Raw genomic sequence first — 12,356 nt, 5'->3', positions numbered from 1 at the left:
AAGGAAGGATTAGTGGAACTGGCCCTAGAAAGATGGGGAAAACAATGGTAAAACGGTAGAAGGAATACTGAACAAGTGACTTTTGAAATTTCTAAACATAATTACAGGGAAGTTGTTACATTATAATGTCAGATCCTGTGAGATGCGGCGATAGATACCAAGATGTTTATACTCTGGTGATGATCTGGCGAGAAGGACAAAAAGCAGTGCAGGCATTTGACCAGATGATGGTGCTGTGGTTTCACAAAAGTCTTCCCTACTGTAGTAAAATTTTTTTGACAAGGCTATTATTGAACTTTCATTCTAGCTAGATACATCAGCAATGTTAGCCCTGCAGTACTGTGTCACTTGGGACTCTGGGCCATGACTTGCAGTGATGTGGAAAGAAAACTGCTTCCTGCTCCACAGAGCAAGACTCACAGAGAAGAATGCCTGGTGCTGCAGCGCCAGTTCTTAAGGGGATTTGGGATAATCTTAACCTTTTGAATGCTCCCTACCACTGTGATGTGTGCATATGATCAGTTCCAGTATATGGGAAGAGTCCTGTGAAATGGTTTGGTACTCGCCCTTCGACCTCTGCAAACCTTGGTGTGTCACATCCAAGTCATGTGTTAAGGACCATGGAAGTAAATAACCCTCAGAAGACGGTCAAGGTACAGCAACAGGAAGCAGTGCATGAGGAACACACATGATATCTTTTGGTGGAAGCATCTCAAGAGCAACTCAGATCCTACCTAGGCACGATCATCAAAAGTATCCAAAGCAATTGGGAGCACAAGCCTTCTGGATTTTTCAGTGGGAGCCCCTTGTGTTTGTTCCTAGGATCCTGAGTGACCATGTTATGTGGCTTAGCAAGCAGCTCATCAGCCCAATTTCAACAGCTGACCACCTGCATAGTCCTAGTCAGTAAATGTGGATGGTTTAACTGCCATCCTGTGTCATTAGATTGTCATTGATAGTATTTTCTTTAGCAGTTTGAGAGCCCTTTGATGACGTTCGGTGATTGCCATCATACTGCTTTTAGCAGAGCCAGGTGAAAAGCTGCATAAGCACATCGAGGTCCTAAATCGCTGTTTTTACTTGATATATGTAGGCATGTGAGGCTCAGTTTACGCCTATGGGGCTTGCTCACTGTTTTTGTCTGATTTTTAAATACTGAGCAGTGAGCAGTGTCAGAGGACTGCAGGTAATTAAGGATATTGCAGTCTCCCAGTGTACCATACTTGGGTATCTCAGCAGTAACTTAAATTTCCCAGCAAAGCTTTTTGCATCCCTGCTGAATTCCTTTTACTGCCTTTAGGGGTTTATCTGTGAGCACTCACGGCTTGTTTAAAATATCTCAACCAAAGTTGACTGTAAAGAATCGCTAGTATCCAGGGAATTGTTTCAAAGGCTGTAGTTTAACAGCTGCAGAGGGGAGTTTATTCTCTTCTTTAAGACATAGTGCCACTGTAACAGGATAGCACTCAGTTAAGTACACCATCAAATGGTTTTGCCTAATTGGGTTTTTTATTTGATGGCTGGGGGAAACCTGCTAAGAGGAAGACTGTTGAATGCTTAGTTACTTTGTTTATCAGTTCATCAAATAACCTCGCTATTAAGAGTGTTCATTACCAGTCTTAATGAGTTCAGGGCTTGGGCAAAACGTGCTCCCTTCAGGTAGGTTTTCCTCAGTTACAACAGAACTGTGTTAAATTTTGGGTATTTTATGGTATCAAACAGGCTTCACATGAAGTTTGCTCTGGTTGTCTTTCAAACTTGTGATGGCTTTCATCCCTTAATTTTTTCCTTTTGAAATAAGGTTTTCACTATTTGGGTTGCTTAGCTTGTTGAAAACAGGTAGGATAGCACTGAGAGAGCAGATTCAAATTAGTGAATACAACCACAAGGTTATTTGCATTAATTTTCGCACAACCAAAAAGAGTTACCTAGTCCAGATTATAGGTGATCTTTAGTTACAATTAAAAAATTAAGTATTCTATTACAAGTGCTTTGCAAGTCAAACAGTATTTGCTGAGTGTGATTTTACAGGTGTTGCCCTGTCCCAGCATGCGGTGGGCCTCTTCTGCCACATTCCTACATTGCTTGTGGGATCTGTATAGAAATCAAAGAAGTTTCAGAAATACAAGTTGAAACCTCACTCAGAGCTGGAGCTCAGTGTGGTTGCTGGAGCACCAGGAATAGCAGGTGCAATCATCAGCCCTACAGCAATCCTAAAAGAGCCTAAAGAGCAAAGCCAGTAGTGCTCAACATCTTCATTAGGGAATGTTGTTCTTTTAATAACACTGCCAATGTATGCATGTTTTCTCTCATTCCATACTGGAAGTCATAGCAGTGATTTGCTGCGGACGGAAACGAGTGTTTTCTTTAATGTAAAACCCTGCAGGAAACTTCTGAACCAGCGGCTGATGCCTGCTGAGACGTGTCTGCAGTCATGCTGATTTAGCTTGGGTGTAACACGCTATGAGCTCTTCAGCATCTTGTTCTAGAAAGACATAGGGAAGCCAGGTTCTTAAACGGGAAAATTACGAGCAAAGACTGAACTGACGTGGTTATTGTAGGGTAGACTAAACCCCATGATCACACTGATCTTTCTACCTGTTGTAATTGGAATTAAGTTTGCCACGTACTGGAAAAGAACTTCTACAAGCAAGTGACTTCCAAGCAGCTGCGTGGCAAGTAACTATTTGCCTTGCATATGGAAATAAGCCATTTAGAGGTATACCTTAAATCACTGTCTAAAAGAGGTATGCCACTGGTAAATAAGGAAAAAGTGTACCATATATGCTAATAATAAATGAATGAGACCAGAGAAATGGCTGCTCTGATCTGTATATGACTGGAAACGCGGTTTCCAAGAATCACCTATTAACCTACAGGGGAGGTGATTTAAATAAAACCAGAATTTTACTGGTAATATCTTACAGTACCAGACAGTAAGACATGACAGATCGAGAAGAGCAGCAAAGACTGAAGAAACTTCGCATGGGGGTGGGAAGAGAGAATGGCAGAAGAGGAGTTCTGCCCTGATGCAAGGAATCAAGGCTGCTGATACATTCAGTGATGTAGCAGTGTGCACGTGCTTTGTCTGTAATCTGTGCTGCGACTGGCATAAGATGCATATTTTCAGACAAAGTTTTAAAGATATTTAATAAAGAAACCTTTAATTCACTTTTTGTTCTAATTGTCATGGGATTTATTCTTCCTCTGCTCAGAGTTTTCTAGCATCATTAAGTTTCCAAGCTGTGAAAAAGTCTGAATTATGAGAAGAGCCATCTTTAACGGCAGAACCCAGAGGTTTAGTTCAGCTTGGATTAACATCCAAAAAAGTGGGTGCTCGCTTGTTCAGATCTACAGTGTCGTAGTTGTGATGCAGAAATTGAATTCTTGCAGCACTGCAATTTCTTGCCAGATGATCCGGTGCTTCCCTCTCTCAAGGCTACAGACAAGACATAAGCTGTTTTTCTCCCTTCTGCTGCGCTAGTCCTAAATACAGTCTGGAAGTGGAAGCTGGAAATGCAAGAACAAATGGAGAAACGACGAGATGATGTTACTCAAATGTCAGAGGTCTTATAGAGGATTAAGCACACTTTGTACATGCTTTTGTATTTAGGCCTCTAAACATTGAAAAGTGCTTTGCTCTGCTTAATTCAGCTGGTAGGTGCGATTTGCAGGAAAGTCGTCTTCTGAGTTGCTACAAGAGTGTGCTCCATTTACTTTCGTACCTAAAGTAAGAGAACTAGAAAACACCTGACAGAAGCGTGCGGAAAGTCCATCTCAGCCAGTCGCACATGTGAACGCCAGCTCTCAGCACCATCCTTAGGACTTCGGTCAAGACTGAGGTGGCATGCCTGATTTTGTACCGTAGCACTGCAGAGAGCACTGTGTGCTCCCAACAGCTGGGGTTTCTTGGTCATGCCACAGGACTGAACACACAGCTGGTATCCAGAGTTTGAGCAAGGGGTGTGAAGAGACGAAGGGCGGCAGCAAATGAGTGGTGCTGGTGGTGTTGCTGCTGGGGTGCCCAGGTGAATGCAGGTGTGTCTGCTGCTGCCTGGCAGTGGTCCCATGCTGACGGAAGTGTGGGGTGTGGGTCCCAGCAGGGGCCTTGCAAGCCCACCTGCGTGGCTCGCTGGCCTCCATACCACAGGCACGGTGCCCTGACTTTCCAAAAACCTTTGCTGCTGCTTTTTCTTGATGCCGCCACTGCTGCGGGTCCATAAGAAATTAGTTAATTTCTCTGCAGCTTGGGTTGTTCATCTGTAAAACATGGATAAACGTGCTGGCTTTGTAAAGTACTTTGGGTGCTAAAAGAAACGCAGGGTGCTGAGTGGCAGCTGGGGAAGTGCTGCAGCTTTCTGTTCAAGGAGTGTTGTTATTCTCTGCTCAAATGTAATATGCAGGACTTCTCCCATGAGGTTTTGAAATGCGGGAAGAAGGGAGGGGAGGTCTACTTCCCGGTGACTTGTGACTTCTACATAAAACATTTTCTCAGAACTAATTAAAACTTTGAGAAATCATCAGAACTTAAATGAATCAGTGCTGCGTAACTAACAGCTTATGTTAAAGGCTTTGAACAAATATCCACAATGCATCAGTAAACACGGAAATTACTTTTTCATGTCGGGATGTGTCTCACTACAATGCTGTGCATTGATAAAAGATTTCTCTGCCTCTGTAGCTTTCCATACTTTAAAATTTATTGGTTTTCCTAACCTCTCTTTCGGGCTTTTTAATATATAGAGAAACACTCTTTAAAATGATTTACCAAGCGAAATTGACTGTGCTTCAGCAATAACTAGCAGTTAACAAACAGTGCCTAAATTAAGGGCTGAAACAAAGCTGGGACCAGTTATTTTTCAATCATGGCTGTTAACTTTGGTAATCTCCTTTAAAGGGGGTTATTGCAGCTATAAAATATTTTCCCATGGTTATGATGGCAGTTGTAGAGAAGATTCATGACTTGCACAACTTTTGTTGGGCAGTTTGCTCATGTGTTTGATACTGCAAAGTATCCTAAAGATACCTGATACTGTAAAGTAAACCTCTGCTTGGAAAGGGAGAGGAGGGGAGAGGACTGGATCCAGCAGTGAGTATAATTAACATCACTGGCTCCTTTTTCAGTTTTTCACAAGCAATAACCCACTCCTGCCTTGTTTTTAACAGGCTTTTGGATCGTTTTGTACCTTCTGTCTGCAGTACACTAGCAAGCAGCGCTGTTTTGCCTGGTTGCAAGATGGCTGTGAGCCTCCAGCAGCTGGCTGGCGGAACCGCTGCACTTCCTCGGTGGGGAGAGGCTGATCTTCCTGGGTCCGGGGACTCTCAGCTGAGTCAATACAACTGGCTCATGCTCTGATGGCTTCCTGTTACGGATTCATGCTAGGTGGCCGTTGATGTCCTTACTTTATACTGCGGGATGATACAGACTTTGAAGGACTCTGCAAATTCAGTATTCAGTAAGTAATGCTGTTTACAGCGCTGCAGTTCTACCTACGTGGGCTGTATGTGTCTAATCCTTCATTCCCTACAGACCCATGTGGACTTTTCAGAATCCGTTTATGGTTGCCATCACTTACGGGTTCTTTTGTGGTGCTTTTTGGTAGCTAAGGATGTTCTTTCTGTGTATGTAAGAGTGCAACTCCAGAACAAAATGTCTGCTGATGCCAAATCTCCTGTTTGAGCTGGCCACCCGTATGTGGGGGCATGAATGTTGCATGCCTGTGTGATGGTTGCTGTCTTTGTTGCGTCTTCCAGACTGAATCAAAGGCCACCAAAAGAAGTGTGAACTGTCAGAGAAGAGGACAGGCCGTATTTCTTCAACAGGGAGTGTCACTGGTAATGGACCAGGGTGGATTTCTGTCTTGGCTCTTTCAAAACCAGTGTATTCTTGTGTAAACCTGAGGAAGCCAAGGATTAATGCAGCTTGTTCTTAACCAGTGCTGTATTGTATTGGCTTAATTTGTTAGGGCAATGGTGCCAGCCTGTAGTGAACACGGACGGTATTAGTCCAGTGGTACGGGATGGACGCTGACTGCTGAGTTATGTTTTATGCACGTCACGTTGCTTCTATTTCCAGGCCAGTGTTTTCTGCCCTCACAGCGGGATGTTTTTGAGGCTGTCCTGGAAGCATTTAAAAGAATTCCAGCGCTTTTGCAGGGATGGCGAATGATATCCTGGGTTAATGCAGTGATGAACTTGTATCACAACGTCACAGCATTTTAATGGGAACAAGAAGGGAGAGGTGGAGTGGGGCAGGAACTTCTGATGCTGGCTTTGCCACCGAGGAATACATGTTATGTAACTAGACTCTGAAAATTAAATGTTACGCTTCTGTGCTCTTCTTATTCAGCATCCCTTAATTAAAAGCCTCTTTCCTTTGGTTCATGGGTTCAAAACTGCTTAATGATGTTAAACAAACAAACATCTGACCAAATTTCTATCTACCAGATTAATTTTTAATAGCTTAATGAATAATGGCATATCATTAAGGGTAGATAGTGTGTTTAATCTCAAGTAAGACTTTTTGAGTAGAAATGAGTGTCTTTCTGGGATATTGTGGATTTCAGCTTGTTTTAAAACAAACCAAAAAAAAAGGCAAGAAATGGTGTATTTTTCTTTTTTAAAAAAATGTAGATTTTGTAACTATTCTGCCACAAAACACGCATTCCTTTCCTAACTACCCTCTACACAAAAAAAATGAAAATGAGCATGGAACAACCATATTTCTGAATGATGGAGCAGAAGAGCTGAAAAGTATTCATACACTTCAAAAGTTGGGTATGAATGAGTTTTTGTTCAGACTTGTTTATAAGGATATAAACAATATCGTACTTAGATTTGTAGGGCAGTGAGGATAAAAAGATCGGTGGCTTATGTAAACTAACTTCAGCTAATTAACACAAGATGATGGCATTTAGTTTCTCAGTCGTTTTCTGATACCCCTTGGCTCTCCGTTTGCCTGACTAATGCCAGACATTGTTGCAGCCAGTGCTGAACCAGCTCTCAGAGCCATGAACAGACCCCTTTGTAGGGCGTTCCAAGCTTTGCTGGTTATTGTGGTGGGTGGGTGGCTCGGTGGCTGCCATGGTCGGGTTGTTTGCTCCATGGTCTGCGCTCCGCTTAATGGAAGAGCGCTGCCCTTGGGCTCTCGTGGAGAGGGATCCTCAGTGTTTGTCCCATTGCATTTGGTTTGTGAAGGAACTACTTTTTCCTTAATAGGCCGGAGAGTAAGAAAGAACCTTTTTGTATGCTTTATGCGGAGCACTTTGTATTAGATTTTATGTGAGTTTATGTTTTGGTAGGAGTACTTAGTTTAGGTTAAGATTTCTGCATTAAGCTCAGAAACATGCTGTGCTGGCCTCTGCATGCGCTCGTCGTGTTCCCACATCCCCGATTTTCAGTATTATGTAATTGCAAGTGAGTTTGTGTGGAGAAACCTCAGCCGCTCTGGGATTCTGTGAAGTGGCTATGGTTTTGCTGTGTATAGCTGGAAGCTTGGTGAGTTCGCTTTCTTTTAGGACAATTCAGAAAGTGGAAATAGGAAGTGTTTTGTTTGTTCCAAGGAGAATTTTCTTAAATTGCATATATTTTCAAAGAAATTTAGTACTTATTTTGGTGAGCTTAGATGGTTAGTCTAAATAAAAACAGATATAATAACACATACATAGAGTAACATCATTGCCAGAAAGGTGATTGCATGCTCTCAGAATAGCAACATGCTGGGTTCTTTTTTCCACCTACCTTTCAGAATCAAGGGAGTGGCTTCTCCCTTAGTTTTAAGATCTCCTTAGAAACAAAAGCTGATTTAACCAGCTGAGTCTATTAACTGTGTCCTGATTAAAAGTGCTGTGAATCATAAGCTTGTGAATAAGTGCTTGCAGGCACTGTTGTTGCTGCCCTGCCTTTCTTAATCACATATACACCTCACAAGCTGTTTAGCAGAAGCTTGTCCCTTCTTTCCCACTAGGACTCACTGCACAGAGAACACTCTACTGGCTAGAACCTCCATTTTCAGGCTCAAACCCCAGGTATGTACATCCCTCTAATGTAACACGATGCAATACACCTAGAGCTTTTTCTGCTTGCAAGTGTATGACCACCATTAACCTTCAATATTTTGCCCAGCCAGGCTGCTTATACCTGGCATGTTCCATATGGAAAGTGCTATTCCAGACACAGGACTTCTGCACTTCATATATTTGTGTGTGACTGTTCAACTTGTCATGATCGTCAGTTCCCAGCCTCTTTCCCTTGCATTACACTGGTGAACTGGAACTCTGATAAAGGAGTTATGTACAGTGATGACAAGAATTGATTTCCAATTTCCTGTAGAATGACTCTATCATTGCTTGTGACTCAGGCAATTTAGCTTATATTACAGTGCTAGCTAGGGGCTATAGATCACCCTGACAGTCATCTAGTCACAGAGCATGCTGATTTTGACAAGATATTGAAAGAGATTTTACGAGAGTTTCCATTGTGAAATAGCTCAAAGTGTGGTTTTCCGTTGTTGGATCGTACGTAAAGAGATTTTGTCTGATGCAGAGTAAAAGTATTGGGTGCAGTCTATCTGATTTGTCCTTTTGTACTCTTTGCAGTTGTAAATTGTTCAGCCCTCTCATCTTGAAGCTGGTCTGGAATATGCAAATGTCTGTGTCAGGTCGGACAGAAGAGCCAGGATCTTTTAGAGAGCGCTAGGTAGCAGATGCTTAGGGAGAGAGGGTAAGAAATGAGGCAGAGGCAAGAGTAGTCCTTTCCTGGGTGTGCCCTCGCAGATTCAGCTGTCAGCGATCTGGAGCCTTGCTGGGCTGTGTGAAAAGCACTATAGAGAAGTAGATGGCATTCCTGCCTTCATTCAGGAGCTCCTGGTGCAAAACGATGCTCTGATTCGCTCTCTTGCTAGTGGAAGCTACAGCAGTCTGCTTTTCAGTCATCTCAGCATCTTTTGACAGCGCTGACCTGCGGCTAGAGCTGGATGGGGGTTCAGTGTCCTGTTGCTAATACACCCTGCTTCAAGCGTGCGCTTGCTCAACTGTGTCACCGTTAACTTAAGTGCAAGGCCCCCATGACGGCTGAGGTGAGGCGTGAGGGGCAGTGAGTGATGTGGGCTTCTGGGCCATTCGGTTATAAAAAGACAGGAGAGGGCTCCTTCTGGGAAGATCTCCCAGCCTCCCAGCTGCGGCTGAAGTCTTTCTGGCAGCAAGCTACTCAGAGCGCTGCTCAGTCTGAGGGGGCTGAGTGCTGCTGTGGATGTACTCCCAGAGGGCTCGGTGGAGGCAACAGTACTTCAATAATAACACATCTATTGGGTCAGGGATGATGCTGTGGGGCAGTCTCTTCCTGTTTGTATAAAGCAGCTCATTTTGTTCTAGGTGCTCTGCTGAGAACTATGCTGTGTATTTTTTTTTTTAATGTTTTGGGCACTCATGTTCCATCACTCTAATATCCAATCACTTTGCACTTCATCATCACAAATACATCAGGAATGGGAAAAGCTTGCATCCTCAGGTTGCTGGCAGAATGAGAAGGTAACGTAGGTAGTCACCAGAAGGTATATGGAATTCTTAAGCTGCAATAACTTCTAACCTCCCTCCGCGTTTCTTTCTGCATCTTTATTGAAATGTCTTGAAATTTTAAAGGCTTCCTATTTCAGTTAAGCCTCAAGTATTTTTGAGAACTGACATGTGATTTCTTCCCAAGAACCTCATGAGCCAGGGAATTAAACTTGGAGTTCATAGCGTCGTAATGGCATCGTGATTCTGCCTTCACATCAGAGGTTAAATGGAGCAGAAGTAGCCATTGCTTGTCAGTTCTGCCAAAACTTTTTCTTAAAGAATTAATAAAATGATAAAGTTAGAATTCAGGCTTGGCCAGGCTTATACAAAATGAGGCACTGAAATGCTCAACCCGCTTAATCCTTAAAAATAGGAGTCAGACACAAGTGTCCTCCTCTAAAGTGACTTCCATAAATTAAACCAATTCTCTTTCTGTCTTTAAATGTCAGTCTAGAGTTTCACGTTTCTCAGATTGTCAGATAGGCTGAAAACTAATGAGAATTAGCTTGAAGTATTGGATTTTTAATTGGATTTTCAAATTCAGCACGTAAAGTGACCATTATGAAAGTAAACCATGCCCTCATCTTAAGCTTAGAAACAAATTGCTTTGAAGGTTCTTGAGGACAAAGATGAAGACTTTAGATAGAAGGGATAGCAAGTGTTCCTGCTTCTGTACTAATGCACTAGGGAAGTATTTATGAAGTATTATGTTGGAATTCAGGCACTGCTAACAGGCAGTAACAGCATTTTGGTTACAGAGCTTCCACCTTGTTGAAAAGTCTGTGGTGTGGAGCTGTGGGTGGAAACTCCTTTTCCTATTTTAAGTATTGCATTTTAATTATATTACAGGAACTTTCCAAGTGCTACCTGAATTTAGATGAAGCTCTTTAGGAACTTGGAAGACTAAGTTCTGCAGTAGATGCCATTTCTTTCTTGTTTAAATTGTTTTGATTTTTTTTCCTTTTCTTACTGGGGTTATAACAGTTATAACAGACACAACTCAAGAAGATGATTCTGAGATCTCATAGCAGCTTCATGAGGAAACAGGACTCGTAACAGGATTGAGCTAATCTACTTGATAAAAAAAAAATATTTGAAAAATATACATCCCAATTTTTAAATTTACATCCCAATTTTTACTGTAACTATGGGCTTCTAATTTTGGAGTAGTGATTATTCAGTTTAGATTTTGTCACTGATTTTTGGTGTAGCCTTTTGAGGTGGAAAGAACTACAGGTCTCATTGGTTTTGAAAGCTTTATGTAGATGTTGGGCAGTTACAGTACGTTACACTCTGACAAGTACACAGTCCCAGGAAGCTTCATCTAAACTTACCCAAGTCTATCTTAAAAACAAGTTTGGTTTTTAACTCAGTGTTCCTGTTGTAGATTAATCCTTATTTGGCAACTGAGGTTGGGAAGAAGCAGACTGGAAAACAACAATCCGCAAATGCTCTGTGCCCTTGGTGCTCAGCAGAGTCTGCAGGCACACGCACCGCCCCAGCTTCACAGACGGAAGGGGTCGGGTAGCAGCAGATAGAAGAGTGGTGCACACGGTAATTAGTACATCACAGCATCCTCATTTTTCTACAAAATGCAATGACACTTTATTTTTTCCCCTGCCTTAGTAATTAATGTTTTGAAAACATTGAAGAAATGTAAAGTTCTCAGTAAGTGGTAAATGCTATTAATTGTAACCACTGAGTAGGTTATCGCTTGGCTTTCACATGGTCCCCTTCCCTCTGGGTGAGCACCAGGGGATGTACGCTTCCAGGATAACATGGTAGCTACTGTGCTCCTTGCAAGGCCAGGCACAGTAGCGCTTGTGCTTCTGTTCTCAGTGGGTGGGGAACCAACTGCAACACTAGGACATTTCCAGGGATTGCTCAGGTATCTTTAATTACGGTGCTGTAAAAGCACTTCGTCTGCAAAACAATCAAACGTGCTTAAATAAAATCCCTGTTAGGTCTGTGACCTGAGTGATTAGTTGTTCTGTGTTTCTGGAGATTGTATGGAGCTGTGCAGGTTCCTCTCTCCCCAAAGTGTTTCCTTGCCTTCCTGTGTTCCCCCCCGTCCCTTACTAAGCCTCTGACACAGTCACTCATGTTGTGCAGCATTAATGGCTTCAGGGGATTGAATGTGACAATATAATGGCTCTTTTCATACCTGTCAGGTACAAGCTGGATTAAGCAGTGCACGTGATGTATTTTTAGCTTGTGATCAAAGTGACTGAGGGAGAGGTACCCCAGGGATCTTATTTAATTGCTGCGAAAATGACTAATAGAGAAATAGAGTTGCCGAGAGGGCAGCAGGATGGGGGAGGCATACTCACTCTTTCTGGTACGTGAGCACACTCAGTGCCCATCTGAAGTGTCTGTACCCAAAGGCGTGCGGCATGGGGGAGTTAGAGGTCTGTGGTCTCACCGGGATCGCTGGATGTGGTGGGATGCTCATAGCTGGAGCGCTGCAGCGGAGGATGTGAGCCCCTGGGGAGGGGCAGGCTGGGGCATGAGGAAGAGTTGCCCTGTCTGCGAGGAAGGAGCAGGAGTGCATGGGGCTCTGCCTTGAGGAGGGTGGTGAGCCAGTGGAGAGTTTTGGGGTCAGCATCACCAGGCAGTGCAGGTGGTGTTGTGGACAGTGTCTGGTACAGACAGCCTGATCAGGAAGAAGAAAGACACGAGGCCTTCATGCAAGTGGAAGAAGCCTGATGTTTGCATGCCCTGGTCCTCATCGGGAACTGTAGCCACCCCAGTGTCCCCTGGAAGGGGAACCCAGCCGGGCACAAGTGATGCAGGAGGCTTCTG

This window comes from Cygnus atratus, chromosome 20 (assembly GCF_013377495.2).
Source record: "Cygnus atratus isolate AKBS03 ecotype Queensland, Australia chromosome 20, CAtr_DNAZoo_HiC_assembly, whole genome shotgun sequence".
NCBI lineage: Eukaryota > Metazoa > Chordata > Aves > Anseriformes > Anatidae > Cygnus > Cygnus atratus.
The sequence above is the reverse complement of the archived record's forward strand: the minus strand, read 5'-3'. Positions refer to the sequence as shown.